The following is a 26,975-nucleotide window of genomic DNA, read 5'->3' as shown; positions in this document are numbered from 1 at the left end:
TGCCTTAGGGAGTTATGGAGCCAGAAGAGGAGAAACATATGCTTTCCAACCCTGGATCTTAATACATCTGGGGGGTAGTAGCTTCCACAGCTGCGGGCAGGGCAGAAAGGGAGAGTGGGAGTCTTCATCCCTCCTGCATTCCAGTGAGAGAGATCTTCTCCAACGAAGGTGCCAGGGACCTCGAAAGGAGGGCTGGTACTACCCCCCATCTCCCCACCCCTGCCAGGCAGCTCAGAAGGGGTACTTCTCTCCTTTAGCCTGGGTGGGGGACATGCTGATCATCTCTGTGCTGATCAGGGCTAGCACTTGCTCTCTGGTTCCTTTGTGCTGCGGATGGTATCAGAAGTTCAGAGCACAGGGTCCGCGGGGCTGAATTTGCCTCACATGTACCAGAAGAGGGATAATAAGCTCTCAAGGTCCCACCATGGCAGGGACGCTGCTGTTAGTCCTTATGGCAGCTTTTTGTGAATTAGAAAATGCACCGCTTCCTCAAGGCTCTAGACTGCCATCTGTTGGAATGTTGTTGTAATAGACATGCACGTATACAACGAGGACAGGAAAGGTGCTCTTGAGCCATGCGCAGTGTTGTGGGAGGAGGTGGACATAGGGAGGCATGGTTTTGGTGACTTCAGAGGAGAACAGGCCTGGATGGGCCACACAATCCTGCAGAACTGGTATGTGGGTGGTGGCAGTAAAGTGTAAACTCAGTCCTGAGACCCGGAGCAGATAACAGAAGTGGAGAAGTAGAGGAGGTTAGGTGTGCGTGGGCCTGACAGTGGCCTGGCTCAGAACTTGGCCCTAGTGTCAGGCTTCTCTGAGGCTGACAGCACATCAGCAGAGGGGGGAGGAAGGTGCCATGGGCCGGACAGCACAGGTGAGGCCCACTGCTGGGGAGCAGCAATGAGGAACTAGTGTGCAGCAGGGATACAGTTGCCCTAGGTCTCTGCTGGAACCAGGAGGCTCTTGAGGGGGTGGAGGTGAGGGTTAGGTGTCCTGCAATGCTGCAGGCTGGGACTTAAGCCGGAGAAATGCTGTTTGGTTGCCATTATTGTGGTCAATTATGCTCCCAGGACCCTGACCTGGGAAAACGCTTGTTAAACCACAAACGCCTGCCATATCCTTAACTGCTGCTTATCATCCCCAAAGTAAACTAGTTTGACCATTTTTCTCTCCCTCCTCTAGAGCACTGCTAATCGCCCATCTGGACCTCTTTCCTCCCGCCAAGGCTACCTTACTGCTGTAAAAAGAGTAGAGAATAGACTGGCAAAAGAATACAATTCAAGAGACCACTCTTCTCTAGATCCTCCAAGGGGGGAGGGGAAGGGAACAGAAATTGTTGAGCTTTAGGCCTCGTATGCTGGACTTTGCAAGTCTTTCTCCCCCGCTTTGCAATTTAAAAGTATAACTTTTTTCTTTTTTTTTACTTTTTTAAAAATTGAAGTATAATTTACAATGTTGTGTTAGCTTCAGGTGTTAGCTTCAGGTGTACAGCAAAGTGATTCAGATATATACGTATATATATTCAGATATATATTCAGATATATACGTATATATATTCTTTTAAAGATTCTTTTTCATTATAGATTATAGATTATTACAAGATGTTGAATATAGTTCCCTGTGCTATACAGTAGGTCTTTGTTGGTTATCTATTTTATATATAGCGGTGTGTATATGTTAATTCCAAACTCCTAATTTATCCCCCGCCCCACTATCCCCTTTGGTAACCGTAAGTTTGTTTTCTATGTCTCTGAGTCTATTTCTGTTTTATAAATAAGTTCATTTATATCATTTTTTTAGACTCCACATGTAAGTGATATCATACGATATTTGTCTTTCTCAGTCTGACGTAATTCACTTAGTATGATAATCTCTAGGTCCAGTCATGTTGCTGCAAATGGCATTATTTCATTCTTTTTTTATAGCTGAGTAATATTCCATTGTGTATATATACCACGTCGTCTTTATCCATTCATCTGTCAATGGACATTTAGGTTGCTTCCATGTCTTGCCTATGGTGAATAGTACTGCTATGAACATCGGGGTGCCTGTATTTTTTGAGTTAGAGTTTTCTCTGGATATATGCCCAGGAATGGGATTGCTGGATCATATGGTAGCTCTATGTTTAGTTTTTTAAGTAACCTCCATACTGTGGCTATACCAATTTACGTTCCCACCAACAGTGTAGGAGAGTTCCCTTTTCTCCACACCCTCTCCAGTATTTATTATTTGTAGACTTTTTTTTTTTTTAGTGGCACCCACAACTACACTTTATTATGGCAAAATGATACAGAGTAAGATCAGCAGAGGGAAAAGACACATGGGGCAAAGTTGGGGAAACCAGGCACAAGCTTCCAAAAATCCTTCCCAGTGGAGTCACAGAGGACACCATTCTCCAGCAAGGAGTTGTGACATGTATGAAATGTTGACAACTAGGGAAGTTCATTGGAGACTACGCACCCAGAGTGTTTATAGAGGGCTGGTTGGTAGGCAGCCTCTGCTGGCACGTACCAAGTTCTAGATTCCCAGAAGGAAATGAAGTGTTCAGTATAAACCAAAGTGAGAGTAGCATCGACACATATACACTACGCAATGTAAAATAGTTGGCTGGTGGGAAGCAGCAGCGTAGCACAAGGAGATTGGCTTTGCGATGACCGAGAGGGGTGGGATAGGGAGGATGGGAGGGAGGCTCAAGAGGGAGGGGATATGGGGACATGTGTATGCATATGGCTGATTTGCTTTGTTGTGCAACAGAAACTAACACAGTATTGTGAAGCAAGTATACTCCAATAAAGATCTATTAAATAAATAAATAAACCAAATGGTTTGTACAAACAATTTAGGAGAGGGAGCCAGAACTGTTACCAGTTCTGGGAACAGTGGGAACACTCTGCGTTCTGAGACACAGTCCAGGCCAGTCAAGGGCCAACCTTGTAAGCAGGTCTCTCACAGGAGAGCAGTCAGGTCTGCTATGTTAATCTTTTCTGCACACACCCCCCTCCCTTCAAGGCACTCTCTTGCTGCACTATTCACCAGTCCTCTCTCACTATAATGTTGAACCCCTACTCTCAGCACAATTCTAGCCTCTTCCTCCTGGGAAACTGCAGCCCAGGCAGGTTGCCTCTCAACCCATGGAGGCAGTCGACGTCTTTGTGAACTCTGAAGTTCCAGGCCTCTCCTGCTGCAGCTTCTAGCTCTGCTGGCAGCTCCAGCCAGCCCTCTGCCAGAGTAAGAACCAGACAACTTATTCTGTCCTGCCAAACTCTAAGACATACCTGTTACATCCTTTCAAGAATTTTCTCACTACCTTGGACCCCTGTTGATCCTGGAGGCCACTGGAGTTCGCCTTCTTGGCTTGGCAGGGAAGACTTTTCCCTATGTTCTCAACAATGTTCTGCAAAGAAATCTCTCTGGAACAAATCTCTAGGCTTCTCGTATGTGAAGAATGGAGGTGGGTGATGGGCTAAAGGATTCAGGAAGGGATTTGGCCACTTATTAGCTACTTCGTTGATGTGTCCAGCACCTCTTTGCAGAATTTGCAAGTATTTGCTCTTTATTGTTTAGAGCTTTGGGCTTCTGCCAAGATTTGCTGTGCATCATGCCTGGGAAAGGACCACCTCAAGTGTCGAAATGGGGCTGGGCGTTGTCGAATTCCTTTGTAACCACGTCGGTAGGAGGCTTTTTCTACTCTCCTGGAGAATAGCAGTGAACTACTGTGCACTTTTAAGGCTGAATAAACCCTCTTCTTCCTATTGTAGGTCTTCCTGGAACAGGTGCTGGGGTTGAAGATGTTATTTTAATTGCTCCTCTCCTATTTCTATGGGAGAAGTTTCCACTGGTGTAGCTCTCTCGGGCTCTCTCATCCCATCGCCGACCCAGGAAGAGAGTCTCTTCTGATCGGTGATCTGCTAGTGTTGGAGGGTCTCCTGCAGAGGTGGGGGGTGGCCGTGGCTCACCACGGGGACAAGGACACTGGCAGTAGAAGTTCTGGGAAGTACTCCTTGGTGTGAGCCCTCCTGGAGTCCGCCATTAGCTCCACCAAGGAGCCTGTAGACTTTTTAATGTTGGCCATTCTGACTGGTGTGAGGTGGTACCTCATTGTAGTCTTGATTTGCATTTCTCTAATAATTAGCAATATTGAACACCTTTTCATGTTTGCATGTCTTTTAACATCAGATTTCATCACTGAACAGTCTCCATTACCCAGATAGTTTATATATCTTTTCTTTTAATCCTCACAACAACCTTATAAATTAGGTGCAGTTCACAGAATAATAATGGCCCCCAAGAGTTGTCTTCATCCTAACCCCCAGAAACCATGAATATGTTATTTTACATGATGAAAGGGACTTTGCAGGTGTGATTGAGATAAGGACCTTGAGTGGGGAGATTTCCTGGGTTATCCAGGTGGGTCCAGTGTCAACACAGGACCCTTATTAATGAAAGTGGGAAGTGGGAGAGTCAGGGTCAGAGAAGGAGATGTGACAGTGAGAGCAGAGTCAGAGTGATGTGACATGAGAAAGGCTCAACCTGCCATTGCTGCTTTGAAGGTGGAAGGGGCCACCAGCCAAGGAATATGGGCAGCCTCTAGAAGCTGGAAAAGGCAAGGAAACCCTGGGGAATGCAGCCCTGCCACTATCTTGATTTTAGCCCAGTGAGACCCATTTTGGACTTCTAACCTCCAGAACTATAAAGTAAATTTGTTTGTTTTAAGCCACCACATTTGTGGCAATTTGTTAGCGCACCAATAAATAACTAACACAGTAGGTATCCTTGTCTCCATTTTATAGGCAAAAAAACTGAAACTTGTAACCTGAGCCACAATTGAAATCTAATTCTCTATGACTTCAAAGGCCACACTTTCCCTTAGACCCCATTGCTGCCCCTCTTAAATTTGTAGAAGTAATGTCCTTACTGAAATCATCAAATATTTAATTGCTGGAACAAATACTTTAGAAAGAATCACTAATGGCATGCTTCTGAATAAATCTGCTTGCCACAGGTAATTTATTGAGAGAAAAGAAAGCATCAGTGAAACCTTGCCTGGAGATTCATGAAAAGAAAACCAGAATATCTAAATTTCTAAAGCACTTAATTTTAAGGGGATTAACAAAATCATCACTGTTTAGCTTGTTCATTCACTTGGTTGGATTTGTAATGTATCCTAGGTACACTTAGTAGTGCACTGGTCATAAAAAGATGCACAACATCATTAATCATCAGGGAAATATAAATTAAAACCATAATGAGATAGCACTATACATCCACTAGAACTGTTAAAACTGGAAAGACTGAGCATACAAGTGTCGTTGAGGATGTGAAGAAACTGAGACCCTCCTAAATTGCTTGTAGGATATAAAATAGTACAGCTACTCTAAAGAACTGGCAGTTTCTTATAAAATGAAGTATACATTTACCCTATTAGCCATCACTGCCACTCCTAGATATGTCTTTTAAGGTGTATACATTTGTCAACACTCATCAAACTGTTCACTTACAACCTCTGTAGGTAATTTACATCTTAAGTCTTGAAAAAAGAAACAGGAGTTGAAACAAGAAAAAAAAAAAGACTCCTCACACACTGGGGTTCTTGGAATAATCAGTGTGCACAGAGTTAGGACTTCTAAAAGGGAAGTGAGTGGGAAGAGCACCAGGCAGGAACCAGAAGCTTCCTTCTGGTCTCAGTCCCTTCTTTGACTCATCCATGTGACCCTGTGGGATGCATTCCGCCTTCCTGGGTCCCAGATCATCACCTGCAAATAAATGATCTGCATTAGATGACCTCACAGTTTTCTTCTAACCTTAAAAGTCCATTTTCTTACAAGTTCAAGTGGTAAATCAAATTACTTTAGAAGCTTCTAGTTGACGGAGCACTGTTTTCCCACCACACTCTGATTCTAATCCGTGATTCAGTTCGTACTGGGTCATCAGTTAGCAACACGACTCTAAGAGGTTACATTTTCCTATGGGAAACTTGAATCCACTTTATCAATTAGTTTCCAGGAGCATATCTTTGAGAAAACCAAGTGTGGGCCACATACATTCAGATTATGGGCATTTTCCATATTCAGATACAGCATATATGTATATATTAATAGAGACATGGGGATTAGTAAGAACATGCTCGTTAAGAAGCTTTGAGCAAAAGGGTAATGTGACACAGTCAAAATACCACCAGCCTGATAGGCTCTGTGGCCTAAGACAAGCCACTGACATGTTCAGATGACACCTCAGTAACTGCACACATCAAAATCTGCTTCCCCCGTGTTGGTTAAAGGTGAGATGAGATCTTGTCAAATAGGTAAAGCGCGTTTTAACTTGTACAGTGTCGTGCAAATACAAAGTGGTTTGTTTTTATTGAAAATGAAGAGGGGGAGGAGCAAGCGTCCAGGAGGGGATCCTTCTGCAAACAACAGTTGAGGTCCGGCCAGTACTAATTACTGCTCTGATGTGATATAGGAGATAATGAGAGAGAGGATGGTCTTTTAAGGACTCAGAGATCAAGGCATTTTAGAAGGATACCCTTGGCTGCACTGGACTCACGGAGATTTTTGCTGCTTCCAGCAGTCTCTCAGCTCACCCCCTCGTTTGTGTCTGAATAAAGCCCAACCGGCCCTCATCTGCAGGGTGATTGACCTTTGATTTGCCAGGCCTGGTTTGGAAGACCCATGGGAGCCCGGTGTCCATAGCTGGAGGTGGGAGAGGAGTCACAGAGGGTGCTTGGGGAAACTGATTGTGTCATCCTGCCGAGGCTCTGCCCAGTGTGGAGCAGGGATGGAGGTGGGGCGTTGGGTGGGAGGGTGGACGGGTAGACAGATGATGCGAAGGTAACGTTACAGCAGAGGTGGGAGGTTGGAGAGCACAGGGTAGAGGAGAAGGGAGGCATGGAGAATGACTCTCTTCCCCAGAGCACAAACTCTCCCAACAGACTTACTCTTTGATGCTGTTATTTCCCCACTGCTATAGTCCCAGGACCTCAGACCGTGTTATCCATGCAGAACGTGCTTAGTAAATACTGGTTGAATGAACCGAACGGATGCATAGAAAAAGAGGGTCAAAAGGCAGCATTGGCAGTGCCTTTCCACCCGCACTGTGCCCGGAGGAGTAGGAGAGTCCTGGCCCATCTCTCTGGTCTGGGAGGCAGGAATAGAGAAGGGTTCAGCAGGCTGATGCAGCCAGCCATCTAAACTATCAAATCATGCATTGTTAATACCCTTTTTATGATTACCCACACCCACGAGGCATACTTGATTCTTTCCTTCACAGTCGAGGAGCCCCAAGAGCAGCACCCTCAGAATGTTTTTTGAATCTTTCAGTTTTCACCGCTGCTCTTACTCCAAGCTCCATCATCCTCCACCTGGACCACTGCAGTGTTCAAAGTGTCCTAACTACTAATGAGAGCGCTTAAAGCCCTGTGAGTGATGAATTGGTAGATTAGGATGGACGTAAATACACTAATATGTATAAAATAGATAACTAATAAGAACCTGCTCTATAAAAAATAAATAAATTAAACAACAACAAAAAAAGTCCTATGAGAATTGACCTCCGTTTTCCTTCTCTACTTTGTCACGCACCATGTTGCCCCTTCCTCACTTTCCTGTAGCCACACTGGCCTTTCCCCTGTTCCTCAAACTTGTCAGATTGCCTGCCTGCCTCCGGACCTCTGCACCTGCTATTACCACAGCTCCAGCTTATGTGGCTGGCATTTTCTTGTCATTCAGAGGGCCTTTCCTAACTAACATGCCTTCCCCATGTCACCCTGTACGCCCTATCTCCTCATCTTGTTTTATTTTCTTTACAGGACTTACCTCTATCTGGAGATAGTTTTAATTGCTGTTTACTTGTTTCTTGGCCCCTCTTCCTTAGGAATGTGCTCCCACCATGGGCAGCGATTTGTAAGTGTTGTTGAGTGCTGTGACCTCTATTTTCAAATGTTTGTGGCACCTAGTAGGCACTAAGTAAAATTTTGTGAATGAATGCCTGTTCACCAAGTGCCTTCTTGACTCTAATTTAGTTTTTCGAATAGACTGCTTATAGAGAACATGCCAGCCAGGGGACAGGGATGTCTATCTTATTCCCTAACAGCTCTATTTTTCATATAAATAAATACATGGATACTTGAGTTTGTGTACCTTAGCCTCTGTGGGTTTGGTTAATGTGAATCTGTCCCTAAAAGATGGATTGTCTCTCAGGACACTAACAAATCAGGTATTTGAGCCTGTAGATCTAAGAGCTGTGATCCACACTGAGAAGCATTCATTAAGAAAGAGACCCTGCCTCAGTGATCCTTGACCTTCCACTCATGACCTTCATGGCCTTATTATAAGTGTCCCCTGGGCTTCTTTTAGGATCTTCTCTAGGAAAAAACAGAGAAGAGCTCTTGATGGAGAAACCTCCAAAAAGGAAAGGAAAGCTGTTATAAGTATTCAACAGGTCTTTCATCCTGAGCTTTTATATTTGTAGCATCTTTCCATCCTACCCCAAATGCTATCAGCATAATAAGACAAGCTTACATTCTGGAGAATGAGAAGAAGGATAAGCTAATAGCTATTGAGTGCTTTATTACACATCAGGCACTAAGGACTTTATAAATATTATCTCACTTAAAGCAATATTTATAAAAACCAATAGGAATAGAGAAAATACAAACAGTGTATAAAACTTGGATATTTAAGATGAAATAGCACAAAGGGTCAGGTTGTCAAATCAGACTCATAGGAGTTAGAGATCTCGCCCAGTAAATATAGTTTCTAATAATTTCAAGAATACAGGTGATTTTGAGATACAGGTGAATCCTAGAGCCCCTGAGCTATGAAAGCTGCTCTCTGGCTCTTTTCTTGCCACATTAGGATTTTCTCTGGCACAGATTTAACATATGAGGCCTTTAAGCAATGTATGCTGTCATCACTAAAGCACAAACAGCAACTTGGGTCATGAAACATCTCAATTTTATACTCACATAGTTACATAGTTTACATGTCACCTTCCAAGGAGCCGTGCCTCATAAATCCATAGATTCCAGGTGTGTTTATCATAAGCCATCCTAGACTGACCAGGTATATCCTGCTAAAAAGTTTTTCATAGGTAAGAACTCTCTCAGTGGTAATACCCATTAGTTTCCTTTCCAGGAGGTCTATCAGCATTTTTACAAGGAGCTTTAATCAACTAACTTCTTTTTCCACCCCTCCCTCCCTCCCTCCCTTGCCCCCTTCCTCCCTTCCTTCCTTCCTTCCTTCCTTCTTCTTTTTTCTTTCTTTCTTTCTTTCTTTCTTTTCTTTCTTTCTTTCTTTCTTTCTCTCTTTCTTTTCAGTCAGTGGCTTCTCAGGAAAAGAGAAAAAATAGCCCTGCTAACCCCTTTTTTCCTCCAAGGAATAGGTTTCTGATCCTAAGAATTCCACTGAAAACAGTGCAGTGGTTACTTTCGTATGCCCCCAAAGCCTTTCACTGCAAATGAACTCTGCTCCTGTCCAGGGAGGACCAGCACAGATTGGCAGCTTCTCCTTAAGCAGTCTCTTACCTCTTTGGCTTCCAGACCTGTTTCTCTGCTGCAGGGGTCATATATCTCACCACTAACTATATTTCTATCACTGAGTTTACATTTGGTTATTTTTCCACATAGTTCTTAGGTTTTTGTTTTGTTTTAAGGATTTGTCTTTCAAACAGCTCTTAATAGCGATGTTTTGTTTCTTTTGTTCCACTGAACAACATCTACCACCAACAACAAGTGGGGTTAGGCTGATATAAACAGTGTTAGCACACTGAGTCCAAGTTCTATTCAAATGCTATTGAAAGCCCACTGCATGCCTACTCAGTACTGAGGATGGAAAAGACATGGTCCCTGCTCTCAGGGAACTCGCAGTCCATTGGGACATAAAATGTGTCTATCCCCCAATCCTCCAACATCATGGAGTCACCCTGCCTTTAACATCTAAGTAAAAATGGCTATGTCTTCAAAGAGGATGTAATGACAATTCTCTCCCTAATGGTATCCTGGAGTCAATTTAAACCAAATGTTTTTGTTCTTCTTAAACACCAGTAAATAAATAGAAACAATGGAATGTGCTTGATGCTGTTACATAAGCGGAAGGAGGAAGTGATTAGTAAATTCTAACTGGGGATGTGAAAGATAGCTCAGACAGGAGGTGGTAAGCTGGGTCCGATGAGTGACTAGGCATTTATTAAGTGGGAGAAGGACATACCAAGCAGCAGGCACAAGGCAGAAACATGAAAAAGCAAAGAATATTTAGCGACCTCCCAGTGGTTAAGTATGACTAAAGTATTCACTAAAAGAGGAGTGTGAAAAGTGGCAAAGATGGTGTAATAAACAAAAGGCAGCTTACTGTCCTCAGCATTTTCTAAACATAAAAGCAAATCTGGGGGCTTCCCTGGTGGCGCAGTGGTTGAGAGTCTGCCTGCCGATGCAGGGGACACGGGTTCGTGCCCCGGTCCGGGAAGATCCCACATGCCGCGGAGCGGCTGGGCCCGTGAGCCATGGCCGCTGGGTCTGCGCGTCCGGAGCCTGTGCTCCGCAACGGGAGAGGCCACAACAGTGAGAGGCCCGCGCAAAAAAAAAAGCAAATCTGGGATAATTATCATAAACAATCGAGAAGTATCCCAGCCAGGGCCAGGACTAGGGTGAGGCAAGTGAGGGACTCATCTTGGGTGCAAAGACAGATAATATTTCAACACAAAATTTCAAATAAAGATAGGATCAGCGTTACCGAGTTTTCCTTTTGCCTCAAGCTCCAATATGCCTCTGCAAGGCACTTCTTTATTTAAAATTTTGACATTTGTTCATAATGGAGTTTTTGGCACTGATTTTGATTTTTTAAATATTGCATTGTTTTGTCTTGATGACTGAGTTTTTTGACTACTCTCTTAAAATTTTTGCATCTGAGTGCTTTACTCACCCTAGTCCCAACCCTGATTCCAGCCAAACTTTATCCATTAGCATGTGTGAAAGACGGAGCATGTCATCCTGGCATAAAAGAACAAATTTTCTAGTAATAATAAGTAATAAAATTCACAGCAGTGGGTGGCTGATGGGATACAGAGATAAGGGAAAGAGAGGAATCAGGAATTTCATCTTGGAAAACCGTATGGAGGTTCCTCAAAAGATAAAAATAGAACTACCACACGATCCAGCAATTCCACTCCTGGGTATTTATCCAAAAGAATCAAGAGCGGGGTCTTGAGGAGAAATTGTACACCCATGTTCACAGCAGCAGTATTCACAAGAGCCAAGAAATGGAGGCAACCCAAATGTCCATCGACAGATAAAAGAAAATGTGCTGTATATATACAGCAAAATATTGTTCCTTAAAATGGGATGTTATGCCTTGAAAAGGAAATCCTGTCACATGATACAACACAGATGAACCTTGAGGACATTATGCTCTGTGAAATAAGCTGGTCACAAAAAGACAAATACTGTATGATTCTATTTATATAAGGGATCTAAAGTACTCAAATTCATAGAAACAGAAAGTAGAATGATGGCTACCAGGGGCTGGAGGGAGGGGGAATGGACAGTTATTGTTTAATGTGTGCAGAGTTTCAATTTGGCAAGATGAAAAATTTCTGGAGATCTGTTTCACAACAATGTGACTATATTTAACACTACCAAACTGAACACTATGTATGTACTTATATACATACATTTCCTATCTCTGTCTGCTGAGAAGACCTAGGAGCAATGACATCATAGTAGCCAAAAAGGCCCAGGAGTCACTTACTGTCAAGGCCAACAGCCTTATATATTTCAATAATTTTTCTTTTTTATTGAAGTATAGTTGATTGACAATACTGTGTTAGTTTCAGGTATACATCAAAGTGATTCAGTTATATATGTTATATATATATTTCAGATTATTTTCCATTATATGTTATTACAAGATATTGAATATTGTTCTCTATGTTATACAGTAAATCTTTGTAGCTTATCTATTTTATATATAGTGGTGTGTATCTGTTAATCCCATACTCCTGACTTATCCCTCCCCCTGTCCCTTCCCCCTTTAGTAACCATAACTTTGTCTTTGATGTTCATGGGTCTGTTTCTGTTTTATAAATTGATTCATTTGTATTATTTTTTAGATACCACGTATGAGTGTGGAATCATATAATATTTATTTTTCTATGACTTCACTTAGTATGATAATCTCTAGGTCCATCCATGTTGTTGCAAACGACAATATTTCATTCTTTTTTTATGGCTGAGTGATATTCCATTGTATATATATATACACCATATCTTCTTTATCCATTCATCTGTTGATGGACACTTAGGTTGCTTCCATGTCTTGCCTATTATAAATAGTGTTGCTATGAACATTGAGGTGCATGTATCTTTTCCAATCAGAGTGTTTGTCTTTTCCAGATATATGCCCAGGAGTGGGATTACTGGATCATATAGTACCTCTATTTTTAGTTCTTTAAGGAACTGCCTTACTGTTTTCCATAGTAGTTGCACCAATTTACATTCCTGCCAACATCAATAATTCTTGAGGTCATTATTTTATCACTTCAACAATTGATATAGGCAATAATGACACTGGATCATAACGAAAAGGTTAAAATTTAATGTACAGTCACAATTTTCTGGTTAAGGAGGCATGTAAAAGACTTCCATCAAAACTTAACACCCAGGTCTTAGTTTATCAATAACCATTTTCCAGTGTAAGGAGCCAAGCTTTCTTGGAGAAGTGGTTGATTCCAGGGCTTGTGCAGGAAAAATACAAAATGAGCTTGGAATATTTTATACTGCGAAAAATTAAGGAACTGCTTGAAAAAGGATGGGGGGCCTCTCAAAAAGATACAAAAGCCAGCTAGAAGAGGTTCCCAGACAGCAAAGATGGAAAAATTTGAGCAATAAACTAAATCATGTAGAATTAATTATAATCTATAAAATAAAATGAATTTTTGCTGATAGTAATTAAGTAATTAACTTTTTTTTTTTTTTTTTTTTTTTTTGGTACACGGGCCTCTCACTGCTGTGGCCTCTTCCGTTGTGGAGCACAGGCTCCGGACACGCAGACCCAGCGGCCATGGCTCACGGGCCCAGCCGCTCCGCGGCATGTGGGATCTTCCCGGACCGGGGCACGAACCCGTGTCCCCTACATCGGCAGGCGGACTCTCAACCACTGCGCCACCAGGGAAGCCCTTAACTTTTTTTAAAAATGTATTTATTTTTGGCTGAGTTGGGTCTTCATTGCTGCGCGCGGGCTTTCTCTAGTTGTGGTGAGCAGGGGCTACTCTTCCTTGTGGTGCACGGACTTCTCATTACGGTGGCTTCTCTTGTTGCGGAGCTCGGGCTCTAGACACGCAGCCTTCAGTAGTTGTGGCACACAGGCTCAGTAGTTGTGGCACACGGGCTTAGTTGCTCTGTGGCATGTGGGATGTGGGTCTTCCCGGACCAGGACTCAAACCCTGTCCCCTGCATTGGCAGGTGGATTCTTAACTACTGAGCCACCAGGGAAGTCCCATAATTGACTTTTAAAAGGAGAAGGGACAAGTCTTTCTTACAGAGAATACCAGTTTAAAAGGTAAAAGAAATTAAGGAAATAGAAAAAATCAACATTGGAGGAAAGATCCACCAAGGGATGCTAAAATCGGTGAGTGAAAACTTGAGGAAAAACAGTATATAAGCATAGTCTCAAAGTATCTCATCCAAGATATTGGGTAACTTTACAGTAGAAAAATCCAGCAGACATCCCCTTAACTAAGCAATCAAAGGTTAACATCACTTGTCATAAGACATCTGGACATGATGTGTTCCTGATTCTATGAACCAAGAAAGGTACTTCACTTCTGTGGTAGTCTTCCCCAAAGTGTGTAACCTCGATCTAATCACATTACACATCAAAACCAAAATGAGAGGCATTCTACAAAATCACTGGCCAGTACTCTTCAAAAGTGTTAAGGTCAAGAAAGATAAGGAAAGACTATGGAATGATCACAGATTGGAGGAGACTAAGAAGACATGACGACTAAATGCAGTGTGGGGTCTTGGATTGGATCTTGGGTCAGAAAAAGGAATGGGTGGAATTCAAATACAATGTTTAATTTAGTTAATAGTATTATACCAATGCTAATTTCCTGATTTTTATAATAGTACCATGGTTACGTAGGATATTAACATTTGGAAAAACAGTTTGAATGCTATATGTGAACTCTCTGTACTGTTTTTGCAACTATATTTTCTGTATGTTAAAATTATTTCAAAATAAAAAGTTGAAAAGTTCCTAATGGACATAACTTTATGGTGACGAAAATATATAATACATTTCATTTTTTATGATTTAACTGCAAATGCACTTCTGATATTTTGCTGATATACATGTTTCTCAGTGTATAGTTATAGCCTGTGTTTACATACTGGTGTTCTCCTCCACTCCCTCTCACCCCAAGTAATTGCACTCACGGAATAATTTTTTTTTTTTTTGCGGTACGCGGGCCTCTCACTGCTGTGGCCTCTCCCGTTGCAGAGCACAGGCTCCGGACGCGCAGGCTCAGTGGCCATGGCTCACGGGCCCAGCCACTCCACGGCATGTGGGATCTTCCCGGACCGGAGCACGAACCCGTGTCCCCTACATCGGCAGGCGGACTCTCAACCACTGTGCCACCAGGGAAGCCCAGAATAATTTTTTTAAATAATTCTTTTATTGAAGTATAGTTGATTTACAGTGTTGTGTTAATTTTTGCTATAGAGAAAAGTGATTCAGTTATACATATATATGCATTCTTTTTTAATATTCTTTTCCATTATGGTTTATCACAGGATATTGAATATAGTTCTTTGTGCTATACAGTAGGACCTTGTTGTTTATCCATTCTGTATGTAATAGCTTACATCTGCTAATCCCAAACTCCCACTCCATCCCTCCCCCAATCCTCTCCCGCTTGGCAACCACAAGTCTGTTCTCTATGTACTCGTGGAATAATTTGACTTTGTCAGTATGGGTGGTCCCATGCTGGGCACTGAGAACAAGAAGGTGAATAGCACTTGGTTTTTGCTTTTGAAAAATTTACTGAAGAGTAGGGATAATTAATGTGAAAAGAAAAGAAATCAATATGATATGACAAGCTTCATAAAGGTAGATAAGCAAATAACTGTGAGATACAAAGATGCTACTGTCTTTTTCTTTTTAAAAAGAATTCAGAGTCTAACATATTAACATAATCTGCATAATTATGTTTAAAGAACATACAATCATCCATAATGTAATATACTGCAGTTGGCCAGGCTGTTCTCTAATGGGAACAGAAGTGTTGGGTATATGGGAGCTCTTTCCACTTTTCAGGGAAGAAGACATTTCCACAAGTTTCCTTGCGGTCAGCAGGCAAGAGCAGGTCAAGGAGGTTGGACGACTTCCTCTGCAGGCGGAAGAGGGCTCCAGCCTCCCAGCTCTGCAATTGCAGACCATGCATTTGCTGTTCCGAGCCCATCAGTTGCAAATCAGTTCTCCTAAAAGGAGACGTATGGGATGGCCAGAGCTCAGTTTCATGAAGGAAGAGGTCAATCAGATTCTCACCTAAGAGCTCAACTAATTTGTCTCATTTCTGACTTACAGCCTCCTCTCGGAAGTACCACCTATCACACCAATTTTCATAATTGCAGGTTACTGAATAATTGGCACATTCATTTCTCTGGCAAGACTTTCCTGTCGATTCTGTCCCCAGAAGCCTATAAGGACCCAAGGCCCTGCTGAGGATGGCAGGGGATGGATCTCAGTCTCCCGGCTCACACTGCCCCCAACGATCACCCTCACTCCTCCATCTTCAGCCTCCTCTTTTCTGGCTTCTTCCTTCCTGCTGGAAACACGTGGGGGGTCTCTCTCCGCTGCTTCCATAGTGTGACAATGCTCTCCTTGAACAAAAGGTGGATGGCTGAGGGCAGTAAGGAAATATTTTACTCTGCCCAAATACACAAATAAAGGCAGCAAATAAATGAATAAGTATCTTCCTTTGACACTTTACCCACCTTTAGCCACTCCCCTGTCTATCTCTTTCCCATCTCAGAGTCTTTGGTGCCTTAAAGTCATTGGGCCAAATACTGAACCCATTGTTTATCTCCATGCTGGCAAACTAACAACCCCCCAAACCACAGTTCCCTTCTCTTTCATGACCTTGGTTGGTGGCTTCTCCATCACCCAAGTCACCCACGCCAGATCCTATATATGATCCTAGACATTTACCAATCTCTTTCTTCTGACATCTAAGTGGTCAGCAATTTCCATCAATTTTACCCCCTTAATATCTTTCAAATCCATTCCTTTCCCCCGTGCCCCCATCCCCACTGTCGCTGTGTGGACTCAGACCTTCTCAGTCTTGCCTGAACCATTGAAATAGCCTCCACTCTGCTCTCACTCCACCTTCTATCTGTCCACACAGCTGCCCAGGTGCAGATCTACCTCCCCACACTCTGGATTGAAACATTTCAGTGTTTCCCTTAGTGTGGTTTGCACAGATTTTCTTTTCTTTTCTTTTCTTTTTTTAAATAGAAGTATAACTTATGTACAATATTATATGTTACAGGTGTGCACACAGTGATTCACAACCTTTAAAGGTTATACTCCATTCATAGCCATCACAAAACACTGGCTATACTGTCTGTGCTGCACAATACATCCCCACAGTTTATTTTATACATAATAGCTTGTACCCCTTAATCCCCCACTGCCATATGACCCTTCCCCCCTTCCCTCTCCCCACCGGCAACCACCAGTCTGTTCTCTATATCCACAGCTTTTCTTGATCTGGCCCTTGCCAACCTCAAATTCTCATTTCCTACCTCCATAAGAAGTGATATTTACGAAAAGCTTCCTTCATTCTAGAAGACGTAGTACTTCGTGTTTTGTTAGTTATTTCATTTAATGTTCATAAAAATCCTTTGGTGGAGGTATTATTTTTTTATCCACCTCTTCACAGATAATAAAAGTGAAGCAAAGAGAGGTTAAGAGTTTTGCTCCACTTTACATGATTGTAAGTGGCAGAGCTGGGACTTGAATCCAGGTGTCCTGGGGTCAGAGTCTGCTCTTGGCCACAAGCTCTGATGTCACCTCTCTCCTCCAGCCCCCAACCTCAACATATACACACCAGCAAACCTGAATGGCCAGTGTTTGCACACACTCAAAATACTGTTTCATGATTTGCATGTGTTATTTTCCCTCTTGGAATACATTTCTGCCTCTTATTTGCCTGAACTTTATTTAGCCTTCAAAACCCTACTTTAATATCAGTTCTCTTATGAAGATTCGCTGTCCGCTTTCTCCATAGACCGTTGTCCATTTTATTATTACTTGGTTCCTTACATATATATATATATATATATATATATATATATATGACGTGACGTGGAAATTATTTACTTTTCTGTCTCACCATTTTGTTAGGACATGTTAACAGTCTTATTTATTGTTATTCCTCAGCAACGGGCATACTTTATGTAGAAAATATGGACACATTTCAAATGGTGTTGGTGCTAAAAGTTTTACCTTTTTTTTTTTTTTTTTTGCAGTACGCGGGCCTCTCACTGCTGTGGCCTCTCCCATTGTGGAGCACAGGCTCCGGACACGCTCAGCGGCCATGGCTCACAGGCCCAGCCACTCCGCGGCATGTGGGATCTTCCCGGACCAGGGCACGAACCCATGTCCCCTGCATTGGCAGGCAGACTCTCAACCACTGCGCCACCAGGGAAGCCCAGTTTTACCTTTTTTTGATTAAAACAATGAAAGTCAAAGGGCTGAAATATGAAATACTGGAGGGCTTCTTCATCACATAAATAAATCAGCTTTTGGTTTTCTTTTATTTTGAAGGACAGTTTAATAATTAGAAAAAAGGAGCCACCAGTTATTCAAAACATGACTTGCAATAATCTACTTCCTAACTCAGCCGGGCAACTCTGTTCTAAGAAAATAATGGGATTTGCTTAAAAGTCAGCATAAGTTGGGGGGTGGGGAATTAGCAAAAGAGAGTGTCATTTCCTTCTACCATCTCAAGTAAGTGATCACAGATGCTCTCCTTATGGAACTGTATCCCCCCACCCAGAGGACCTGGAGCATCAGATAGCAGGTCCACTCTTGCAGTCACTTCCAGACCCAGTCAGGAACCAGGAGCCAGAGATGCCCCAAGCATGGCCACGTAAGACCTTACAGGGAGAGTCTTACAGGAAACGGTCAGCTGGTCATTGCAAGGTTTAATCCAGAATGCGAGACTGGGTCAGATTGAGCAGGCTTCTAGTGGAACAGGAGTGCAAGAAGCAAACTCCCCAGAGTTATGTGCCTGCGTCTTCTCTATGCTATAAATATGACAGTGCAGCAAAAATGGTGCTTCTGATCAGACAGCGGAGTCCTGCCACAGACAAGTAGAATTTAAACACATCAGTTAACTTGAATCACTACTTTTGTTTCCATTCAGCCTGGTTGTGGGAATAAATTTCTACCTGTTTTCTTATAGTTATCACCCAGTGCTTATTTTCATTTCACAGCAGCCTCTGGAGAGAAAGAGAGAGAGGGAGGGAGGGAGGGAGGGGAAAACCACGCTGAATCGCTAAGCAGAGCACCCATCCATTTGACAGATATTTTTTGATGGGCCGCCCAAAGATGATGAGGACAGAGCTCCTATCTTTAAGGAGCTTCCAGTCTAGTGGGGGATTAAGACACACAAGTACTTGTACAAATTATAACAAGATCTTAGAGATGGTAGAGAAAGAAATAATCAGTCTACCAGGTGGAGCTAGGAAATGTTTCCCAGAAGAGGTCAGGCTAGGTCATGAATCGGTATTGGAACTATACCAGAAGGGAGAAAGGAGGCTTTCAAGGAACGGTGACAGCACGGTGCACGGCTGTTCTTAAATCTCTGCATTTGAGTTCTAGAACAGGTGAAACTAATCCAGACTAAAAGAGAAAGCAGAGCAGTGGTTGCCAGAGGAGGGGGGCTAACTGCAAAGGAGCACGGGGCAACTTTCTGAGTGAAAGAAACATGTTGTGTCTTGATGGTGGTGCTGGCTGCTCATTGAATGTACACTTTTAACATGGGGGCATTTTACTGTTTTTAAATTATACCTCAATAAAGTTGATTTCTAAAAATAAAAGACAACCTTTATTTGCCCTGGGAGGAAGACCAGTATCCTGCCCCGTGGCACACGAGACCCCAATGCCTGCTGCTTTCCCTGGCCCGGCCTCACCTGCTTCTCCTGATTGCAGGACTCGCCGTGCCCTTCTCCTCACTGAGAAACGTGCTCGTCCTTTCTGACCAGGATGCTCAGCCTGTCTCTGCTGCCCACTCAGCCATGCGGCCCAGCTGATTCCCGCTCGTCCTTCACATTGCGGCTGAAATTTCAGATCCTGCAGGGTGCAGTTTCTGCACCCGCAGGCTCTGGTGCCCCTGCCCGCACTTTTGTGAAGCACTGAACACTTCTGTGAGTATTTGTTCCACATCTGTCATCCCTTCTAGACAGCAAGCTTCATGAGGATGGGGCTTATTTACTGCTACCTCCCCGCCACCTAGCCCAGTGGCTGACATGGGAAGGCGTAACAAATGTTTGTTGAATTCACAAACTTATTTTAGGGTTTTAAGCAGGTTTGAGAGAGATGATCATATGTATGTTTGTTGTTGTTGGTTTTTGGCCACGCCTTATGGCACGCAGGATCTTAGTTCCTCTACCAGGGATCAATCCCGGGCCCCCTGCAGTGGAAGCATGGAGTCTTAACCACTGGACCACCAGGGAAGTCCCTGCATGTTTTTTCTAACAGAGGTTCTCAACTGTGATGTTTGAACATGTCTAGGGTCTTGAGAAACATCATTTAGAAAGATCCCTCTGCCTGTGCCGGGGAAACATTCATGAGGTACGGAGGAAAAGGAAGTGGAGGTTGAAATCAGAGTGATTCGCGGGGAGAATGACAATCATCCAAAATCGGGGCTGGCTGGGTGGCTGGGGAGGAAGCTGGAACTAAATTAAAAGGAGACAGATTGAGAGATAATTAGGAAATAGAACCAACAAACTTGGTCATCAATAGGATGGGAAGTTAGCCTTCAAGGAAGGAGAAGGGGTGTGAACACGAAGGTAGGCAGACAGATATAAGTTATGTTAACTTGGGCAAGTTACTTAACCTCTCTAATTTCCTCATCTGTAAAATGGGGAGAAAATACCCACATCACAGGGCTGTTGTCAGGATTACAAGAACTGAATTAATTTCTGTAACGCACTAGGAGAACTGCCTGACATAGTGTAAGCCCTGGATGAGTATTTGACCTTATAGCTATAGATACATGAATAAACAGATATGTAGAAATACTGACAGATAAGTGGTGGGTGGGGTGGATGGATGGACAGATGGATAGATGGTAAAGAGGGAGATAGATGGATATTGGACGTGGAGGATTAAGGAGAGAGCATGATCCCTGGAATATTTTTCCAAGAGCAGTCACAGATTGGAGCAAATCTACCTACACTCTTCTTCTTTCTTTATGTCCAGTGATCAGGGTACCAAGTGGTCTTTGGTTTATGGGATAGAGCCATGACTACTGACCCACATGGGACCACTGGAAGCATGCAGTAGGCAAAGGGCTGTGGTGACAGGAATGTGCCACACAGGCGTCCCCTGAGATGGGCTGTGGGGCACGTGGGGCAGTGAAGTCAGACACAGCTCTTGCCACTGTGGCTCGGGGTGCTCACAGAGGTACTCACCCTTCTCAACTCCCTTATCTTTCCTGATCTGTAGACATTTTGTCACTCACCTGCTTTCTAAATTCTGTTGTTTGTTAAGATTCACCATCACAGGATAATTTAGGAATCCATGTATACTACCTGGAAAGACACTGGCCTGGGAGTTAGAAGGTCTGTGCTCTAGCATGGATAATAAAGTGAGTGTTTGGTCTTGAGCTGGTCATTTCATTTCTCTGGCTTCAGTTTTTGGATGTATAAAGTAAATGGACTATACTAGATCATTTTTGAAGCTTCTCACAGCTCTAACACACCTGCACCTGCAGCCTGACCAGCCTCTGTTCTCGTTGTTCTTGTCCCTAAACTCAACTCTCTACCCCTACTCTCTCATCTTCTATACCTTTGCCATTTCCTTGGTGTAGAATGCCCTCCTCTCCTTGTCCTTCTGCTAACCTCCCATACATAGTTTTCAAGTTACAGTGCTACCTTCCCTGTGAATCTTTCCTTGGCACCCTCAAGTTTAGGCACTCACTCCTTATGCACTTGGTATACTCTCTATGTACATGAATCATAGCATATCCTCAGTGATTTGTTTATATGCCTATATCCCCAAAAGGTTATAATGCTTTTAATGCAGGACTTACATTTGTATCAGTCAGGGGCCAGTTTCAGAGAACAGAATCCCCTCTAACCAGTTAAAGCAGGAAAGGATTTGTTACAGATATTAAATGGGGTATTAAGTCATTAGGAGGGGAAAAGAAAGACTCAAGATTAGGCTTTCAGGAACCACTCACAAAGCCACACTGCAGAACTGGGCCACTGAGAGAGCTGCTGCCTCTTTTGGTAGCGGGAAGTCTCCAGCCTCACGACAGTACACCATCAGAACAATCAGGAACTAAATTCTCTCCATGTAGATATCATAGTCAGATTCTCAAAAAGAGCAAGAGTCTGTTGAGCCATCACCACCCCTGTTTGGACAATGTTTCTCACACCAGGACACCCCCTAACCTTCTGACTAGTCTGGACATTGATTACACTGGGATCAGGTGCTAAGTGGTCTAAAGAGCTGTTGCCAAAGGAAGTTAAATTCATGTGGCACAAACGTGGTGAAGGGGGCTGCTACAGATGAGGGTGTGGCCAATATGTTTACTCTTTCTTTTTGCTGAGGAGACCAATTTTCCCCCTACTAATAGGATTCTTTAGTGGTGATCAATGGCAAGTCAATCTCCTGTCTGGATATTAATTAAATTTAAATCTGCTCTTAACCCTAACAATTTCTTCAGCTTATGCCTCCCACAAAACACAAACTGCTTTAACAAAATACAGCAGGATCAGAGAATCTTGGGAATAGGAAGACGTTCAGTGGTCATAAAGTCCAGTGGTTACCAAATACCACTTTGTAGTAAAAGGAGAAAAATAGTATAATAGTGTACATTATAAACTAAGTGTATTTAGTTTAAAGTCTTGGCTTAAGACATTTTGTCCTCCTATTTCTTTAGTGATAGACGGTATTTGTAGTTCATAGCTATTTTTTGTTTAGGTTTTCCTTGGCAAAATAACAATTAGGTTGTCCTTTTTTGTCCTCCTTTTGAGTTGCCTATTGATTTTTATTTATTTATTTATTTTTGGCTGCATTAGGTGTTCATTGTTGCATGCGGGCTTTCTCTAGTTGCTACGAGTGAGGGCTACTCTTTGTCGTGGTGCGCGAGCTTCTCATTGCAGTGGCTTCTCTTGTTGTGGAGCGCAGGCTCTAGGCGCGCGGGCTTCAGTAGTTGTGGCACGCGGGCTTAGTATTTGTGGCTCGTGGGCTGTAGAGCGCAGGCTCAGTAGTTGTGGCACATGGGCTTAGTTGCTCCGCGGCAAATGGGATTTTCCCAGACCAGGGCTCGAACCCATGTCCCCTGCATTGGCAGGCAGATTCTAACCACTGCGCCACCAGGGAAGTCCCTACCTGTTGATTTTTAATCTATCCTGTCATGCCCCTAAAGGTCTATACCACAGTTTCACTATGACACTTGTGTTACTGTCATCCTTCATACCCTATCATCTATCAGGATCTTAAGACACTGAACAAGTACCTGGACATGTGTTAGGACCTCAAGATACATAGGATAATTTCATGTGTGTGTGGTGCTCATTTTATTTTATTTTAATTTTTTATTGAGGAATATTTGATTTACAATATTATATTAGTTTCAGGTGTACAACAGTGATTCAAAATTTTTATAGATCATACTCCATTTATAGCTATAAAATGTTGGCTACATTCCCTGTACCGTACATTTCACCCTTGTATCATATTTATTTTCTACCTAGTATTATAATTTGTACCTCTTAATTCCCTAAGATAAATATTATACTTTCTATGATTCTTTGTCACTGCCTCCATCCCATCTCATGTCACAAGGAATTATTTTGACACTCTACTCATAAATAAGGCCCAGCTTGTTTGTGAGAAAGTAAGCTGTAATGTTTAGTGTGTCTTGGCATGCTTTCCCTACTTCAGCTAGGGTTATTTCCCTCTTTCTTTTATCATTTACATACGTGTAGTCTATTTTTATTTATCCTAACATTAGCTTTTATTCTATCTATGTTTCGGTTACATTTTCCAGGAATTCTTTTCCTGGAATGCTTCTGATGATGTCATTTCTCTTAAATCCAAACTTACTCTTTATGATTGGGTGGAAGCATCTATGACTTCATCTATCCATTTGCCAGCATTTGGTACCCATTATCTCACTCTAGGTTGCTTTTCTGGGCCTGCGTGTGAGCCCTCAGATGCACTTCCTGCCCTCCCTGGGTTCTGCTCTGCATCATGGGAGTGGGCTGACCCCTGCAGGCTGAGCTTCTCAGGCTCCTGTGTTAGCGCGTTTCCTGATGGATTTGTCCAGTGGCAGGTGGAACTGGGAGACTAGAGTTGGAAGGAGAGGGAAGCTCATGGCCCACTGTGGCTATGTCTCTCCTCAGTGGTCCCACTGCTGCAACAGGTCCATCGAGGTCCTGCTTCTGTTAGGTGACCCTAGCCTGTGGCTTGATAATGCTACCTCTCACCTAGATCCCATCAACCTTAAGGAGTTGGAGGGGCTCCTTGATGGTGCTGAGCTCTGGGGAGCCCCTGCTGTAAATACTCAGAGGGGTTTCTCTTTTCCAGGTTAGACCCCAACTAATGTAAGGATAAATTCTCAGAAGTAGAATTGTTGGGTCAAAATCTGTACGATCTTTAAACTGAAGTTTAAAGACATTTCTTCCGGCTGTCCTTCTCTCCCGTAAGCCCTTTCCTCCACCTGTAGTTCTCTGTACACAGTCAGGGCCTTTCTCCTTCTGCCACCCCATCTTTTTACATGTCTCAGCCTTTGGGCACTGGGCTAGCCCTTTGGTTACATTACACTCTTAAAAAATGATAAACAAAAAAAAGAGGTCAGGGGGAAAGCCACTACTTCCTGGTGATAATTGATATGTGTGCTTTCAGAACATGCCCAGGCAAGTGGAAAGAATTAAGCAATTATCTGGGTAGTTCAAGCAAACATTGACTCTCCTTTGTCCATTATGAGTGAGTGGTGGAAGGGAGGGAAAATTGGAATTAATTATTAACATCTTCAAAATTGCTGGAATTAGGCAGAGAGTTACTGATCTCAACACTTCATTTTCTATCAGGTGTCTGGTGCTCGGCCATTTCAACTGCCAGGTTTTAAATTTTGGTAGGAGTCAGTCAAGGAGCAAAGTGGTCTTTGTCATTTGTGGGACTGAACCACTTGGTGACCTTGACTGCACACCGCTGGTAGGAAGACTCGGGGCCCTGCCTCCCTGGCTTGCTGTGAATCAGTCTCTGCATCTTCTCATTGCCTCAGGCTTGGCTCTCATTAGAAAACAGGTGATCATCCAAACGTGGGTAAATGTCTGGCTTCCTGTTGTCATTTACCAAATTAAAACTACCTGTTTTTTTAAAGGCTGCTGATTTATCTCTAGCTTTCTCTGAATGTGTGGCCCTTAAAGACTCTGCTTATTTAGCTATATAACATAGTCATGAAAAATAATTTTTACAGCAAGCCATTCTTTGAATGCAAAGATAGAGAGGCAGTTGCAGCAGGAAGAACCCTTATCTTGGAGTCAAGGGTTCTGAATTTGAGTCCTGGCCTTGCCACTAATTAGCCAAATCAGCCATTTAACCCTGGTGAGTTTCTTGTTAAAATTAAGTGCTCTGAAGGTGAAGAAGTTTAGATGAAAGAGTTACATATAGGTACATGCTAATATTAGTATTCATTTTTTCAATTTTCTTTTTCCAGTACTGGTTGTGGATTGGTATGACCTCTCCGGCTACTTGCATCTTTTCATTAGACCATTGGTAAAAGCAGCAGATTAAACACACGTGTTGTGGTCACTGGTTAGAAGCCTCATCAACATTGGTATATGTGTTGGGGGCAGAATCTGAAAGCCATGAGCAAAGTGACCCTGTGTTTGATAATGTGGTTTCAAAATGATACACTGAAAGTGTCTAGCGAGGCTTGGATTAGAATATGTCTCCATTTCTCCTGCCTCCTTCCTCAGCTGGTCCTTCCTGGTGGTGTTTAGACATCCCAAGTCAGTCTCCAGCAGCTTTCCTCTTGTATAGTTATAGGGACAGGGGACCCTCAGCAAGCCAGACCCTGTCTCAGGCCAACTGGGGACAGGGAACAACCTTACAGAGCAGACCCAGAAAGTAGCATTAACCCAAGAACAAAGTAGATGTCATTTGTGATTTAACATGTGGTACCACAGGAACAAAAGCATTTTTACTGTCGCTGAAGCTTTGTTTCCCCAGGCCAGAAGCACTAACTAAGGGAAAACCAGTAGAAATGAATTTACCAGCTTTCAGTTCTGTTCTCATAGAGGGTGGGCTGGAGCGTGCTGCTCCAGGTTCCTACCTCCCCTCAGTGTACAGAGCAGCTAGCGGACATCCCTCTTCCCTGCATGCTAATCAGCCGAGCTCCACAGATGTCCTGCAGACATTATTTCCATCCTTAATCCAATCGGGTTTTTCTGAGTGTTTCTAGAATTGCATCAGGTACTTAGAGACCATGAAAACAGCATGGAAGTCAGAAACAGGTCAGGGTTTAATGGATTGATTGATTAAATGAGTATTTGTTGAGTGCCTTCTATATGTCAAATACAGTTCTGGTCAGTGTGCTGAAAATACAGCAGTGAACAAGGGTTGAACCCAGCCCTCCGGGAGCTTATATTCTGGTGGGGAGTTGGGGGGCGGGGTGGTAGAGAAACAAGTACACAAATAAATATGTAACATAAATCCAGGTAGTGATAAGTTACTAAAACTAATAATAATAATAGCTTCTTTCTACCATGTGAGGATAGAGGCTGAGGACGGGGGCCAGGTTTCATCAATCTAAGAAAAAAGATGTGAATGAAGCAGGGAGCATTGGGGAGAGGAAGGGAGAAAAAGTAAATTTGTCTAATCCACTTTAAATAAAAGAATGTATTGTCAGTGTATAGAACCTACATCGAACTAAAAAACTCGTGCACAATGAAAGAAATGAGGGACAAAATGAAAAGACAACATACGGAATGGAAAAAATATTTGCAAATCATATACCTGATAAAAAAAGGTTGACATCCAAAATATATAAAGAATTCATATACCTCAATAGCAAAAATATATAGTAATAATAATGATAATCCAGTTAAACATGGACAAAGAAACTGAATAGGCAGTTTTCCAAAGAAGATACACAAATGGCCAACATGTACATGAAAAGGTGCTCAATATCACTTATCATCAGGGAAATGCAAATTAAAACCACAATGAAATATCACCCTATGCCTGTTAGAATCGCTATTATCAAAAAGACAGATAACAAATGCTGGTGAGGGTGTGGAGAAAAGGCAACCCTTTTACACTGTTGGTGAGAATGTACATTGGTGCAGCCGTTATGGATAACAGTATGGAGGGTCCTCAAAAAGTTAAAAATAGAACTACCATATGTTCCAGCAATTCCACTTCTGGGTATTTATCTGCAAGAAATGAAATCACTAACTTGAAGAGATATCTGCCTCCCACGTTCACTGCAGCATCATTTACAATAGTGAAGACACGGAAACAACCTTAAGTGTCTATTGACAGATGAATGGATAAAGAAAATGTGACATGTATATATATATTATATATATTATATAAATATTATTCAGCCATAAAAAAAAGAAGGAAATTCTGACATTTGCAAAAACATGGATAGACATGGAAGGCATTATGCTGAGTGAAATAAGTCAGATTAAGCCAAATACTGTACGATCTCACTTATATGTGGGATCTAAAAAA

The 26,975-nt window shown here is 42.7% G+C and overlaps 1 long non-coding RNA gene across 3 annotated transcripts in view; it reads left to right on the top strand.

Annotated features, from left to right (window-relative positions):
• The first annotated feature begins 18,549 nt into the window (after positions 1–18,549).
• LOC114901974 overlaps positions 18,550–26,975 on the top strand; it is a 31,201-nt gene continuing 22,775 nt past the window's right edge. For all 3 annotated transcript variants that reach the window (XR_003795329.1, XR_003795330.1, XR_003795328.1), the window contains exon 1: positions 18,550–19,423. This is a non-coding gene — a long non-coding RNA (uncharacterized LOC114901974). The remainder of the gene's footprint in view (positions 19,424–26,975) is intronic.

Source organism: Monodon monoceros, unplaced genomic scaffold (assembly GCF_005190385.1).
Source record: "Monodon monoceros isolate NGI ecotype Baffin Bay Population unplaced genomic scaffold, NGI_Narwhal_1 Super_Scaffold_2, whole genome shotgun sequence".
Taxonomy (NCBI): Eukaryota; Metazoa; Chordata; class Mammalia; order Artiodactyla; family Monodontidae; genus Monodon; species Monodon monoceros.
The sequence above is the reverse complement of the archived record's forward strand: the minus strand, read 5'-3'. Positions and strand labels throughout refer to the sequence as shown.